The sequence below is a fragment of the Lactuca serriola genome, chromosome 1 (assembly GCF_051521515.1).
Source record: "Lactuca serriola cultivar US96UC23 chromosome 1, Lser_US96UC23_V15, whole genome shotgun sequence".
NCBI lineage: Eukaryota > Viridiplantae > Streptophyta > Magnoliopsida > Asterales > Asteraceae > Lactuca > Lactuca serriola.
Genome location: NC_136408.1, coordinates 36,356,863 through 36,360,542, shown reverse-complemented (window position 1 = coordinate 36,360,542; position 3,680 = coordinate 36,356,863).

Here is a 3,680-nt window from a genome sequence, read left to right as displayed (position 1 = left end):
CGTTGAAATTTTGCTTAGGTATTATAATTCATAGTTATGTTGCTATGGAAATTTGCTACGAAAATCATAGCTATTTTTCTATGGAGTAAATTAACCATTGATGTTTTGTTATTAATATTGTTAATGAATTATTTTGGTATTTTGACGAGTTCCATATTTTTCAGTACATTTTGTGTGTAGGGGTTTAGGATCGAAGAAACCATTTTCCTTTTTTCTTCATGTATTTTGAATAAAACTCACTATTAATGCAAGCCTACTATCACTCAACCCTTGAGTAGCACAAGATCTTTTAACATTCATGCAGTCAAAATTGAGTGTTGATTCTCATGGAAAACATATTAGATCCTTATAAGCTTCTTCATGATTTTAATCTCCTATCATTAATGTTTAAGTAATTTACATATTCTTAGTTATTTTTTTCATTTATTTGATTGTCTCACTAATTGTTATTGCTTGTCATTATGTCCAAGTAATTATTGATACAAAATTTTGTCATGTTCTTATTTTAAGTGATAAAAAATATTATATTATATGTAAAACAAAAATAATTTAAAAATAATTAATGATGTTTCTTTTGTGATATATAATATACATTCTACGAGTTTAAATTTGATTGAAAAGTGAGATAATTTAACGAGATTTAAAGAAAAATACCAAATTGTCCAGACTTGATATTATTTGAAAAATACCAAATTGACCCTAAATTCTTCACCACAGTTCCCTAAACATGTAACGAATTATGAAAATGAAAATTTTAACACAAATTACAAAAATAAAACCACACTAAACAATAACTTGAAGATCAATCAAGGAGATTAAAAAGGTAAATTGGCTAAGACTTCAATATGGGAGACAAAATAACATAATCAAATATGTTTTTTTAACGACAAGGATTTTATAAAAACCAAAGGCAGCAGGCAGTTGCACCAAAAAAAGTTGATACCTACAGCTGAATAAAAGGCTCTAAGGAGATACAATTTTCAGGGACAATATAACTAAGATAAAACAACTACTTTTAGATATCACATATTGTAGCAACCAACTTTGGCAGAGCACCAATTTTAGCATCCAACTTTGAAAGAACACCTTTTATATCAGCCAAAAGAGTAGCAACCAACTTTAAATGAACATCCAGTTTTTGAGAGGGCACATTTTTTCAGCCAGCATTGATTAGCAGTATCAAGAAAGCTTGTCAACCCTAACTTATGCACCAAAGAAGATTTGTAAAAGTATTAAACACCAATATGGCAACAAAATGTTGTAGAGCGCAACTTTCAAAGCAATAAAAACACCCAGGAACTCCAATGATTTATCACTCCTAGCAACATGAATCAAATAAGAGAGTAAAGATGTGTTTTTATCCATGGTTCTATCTATAAGAACAAACAAGAAAAATGTATCTAAGCCAAAGTTTGTAGGCTTCCCCTATTCATCTCCCTCAAGAACCATTACCTTGTTTGTGTCAATGTATTGGTTTCAGTTGTGGACACTTCTATCTGTAAGAAGAAATAACCACAAAGTAAATAGTTGAAACTCTATTAGAATAAAAGTGAAAAAGCAAGCAATAATACACCATGAAAATTCGAAGTAATCTATTTCACAACCCCACAAAACATTGTCAAAACAAAACGACAATATTACGTAGAGCATAAATGTAAATTTTTACTCTCACTGTTCAAATAAAAATATGCACCTCTATATTTGTATAATGACCAAAATAAAATCAAGATTTGTGAATACAAATAAAAAATCAGAATAATATGGCCAGATTCTACAATTTCTTAACCTTATCAAGATCATAGTAACAATGGTGGCTTAACTAAGATGTAGAAGGTGGTGGCAGCAATAAATCAGTGATGGTGAGTGGTGAGTGAGGTGAGGTCGTGTCGATGAAGAAGGTTTGTGGTGGTGATGACCGAATAGGGTTATCCAGGGGTTTAATTTATTTTTTGAGAGATAATGGGAGTATATTGGGTTATAGAGAAGGGAAGTGGGTAAATGAGAGCCTAATTTTCAACACATACCATAGGTAATGCCTTATCAACAATACCACTAAGAAAGAAACACACATTAAAATATGGAGTTGTGATGATTGGGTTAATCAAGATGCAAAAAAAATCTAATTGAATGAAAAGGAAAGAAACTCACACTGATTTTTGGGGATTTCGTTTCTTGAATCGATGAATTTTTGGAGGTGGGGGCTTCTAATTTTTAGGAATTTCCTTTCCCGCAGGAAACAAAAGGGGAGGAGGAGGAGTTTCGTATTTTTTAGGATGATTCCATACTCCTCCTTTGGTTTTTTAATTGACGTTAGTTCAAAAAATTAGTATATTGATTATTATTGTTTTTTTTAAAACTTAAATAAAATATACCATATGATATATATGGTTTTGTTAAATTGAAATGATTTTTATAATTAACAATGTGCATGTTTTCATCTCATGTATTGGGTAGCATGTGAGATGACTATGAGAAGTCTGAACATTATTTTAAGGGTTATAGTAATGCCACATGGCAATTTGGGGTTAGGATTTAAGTGTGATGACATTAAGTCATATGGGTTAGGGTTTAAGGGTAACGACATTAAGTTATATGAGTTAGGGTTTAAGGGTTATGGCATTAAGTCACATGGGTTAGGGTTTAAGGGTTATGGTATTAAATCATATGGGTTAGGGTTTAAGGATTATCTCATTAAGTCATATGGTTTAGGGTTTAAGGGTTATGGCTTTAAGCCATATGGGTTAGGGTTTACGGGTTATGTAATTAATTCATAGGGCTAGGGTTTAAGCGTTATGTAATTAAGTCATATGGGTTAATGTTTAAGGGCTATGACATCTAGTAGTATGGGTTAGGGTTTAAGGGTAATGGCATTAAGTCGTATGGGTTGGGGTTTAAGGTTTATAACATTAACTCATATGGGTTAGGGTTTAAGGGTAATGTCATTAAGTTATATAGGTTAGAGTTCAAAGGTAATGACATTAAGTCATATGGTTTAGGGTTTAATGGTAATGACATTAAGTCATACGGGTTAGGGTTTAAGTGTAATGACATTAAGTCATATGGGTTATGGTTTAAGGGTAATGGCATTAAGTCATATGGGTTAGGATTTAAGGTTTATGTCATTAAGTCATACGGGTTAGGGTTTTGAGTATTATCACATTAGCCACATGGGTTAGGGTTTATGGGATATTACACTAAGTCATATGCGTTAGGGTTTAGGGGTTATGGAATTAAGTAATATGAGTTAGTGTTTAATGATTATGACATTAATTCATATGGATTAGGGTTAAAGGGTTATGGCATTGAGTTATATGGGTTCACATTTGAGGGTTATGGCATTAAGTCATATGGGTTAGGGTTTAAGGGTGATGACATTAAGTCATATGGGTTAGGGTTTAAGTGTTATGACATCAAGTCGTATGGGTTAGGTTTAAGGTTTATAGCACTAAGTCATATGGGTTAAGGTTTAAGGGTTATAGCATTATGTCATATGGGTTAGGGTTTAAGGGTTATGACATTAAGTCATATGGATTAGGGTTTAAGGGTTATGTCATTAAGTCATATGGGTTAGGGTTTAAGGATTATGTCATTAAGTTGTATGGGTTAGTATTTAAGGGTAATAGGATTAAGTCATATGGGTTAGGGTTTAAGGTTTATAGCATTAAGTCAAATGAGCGTAT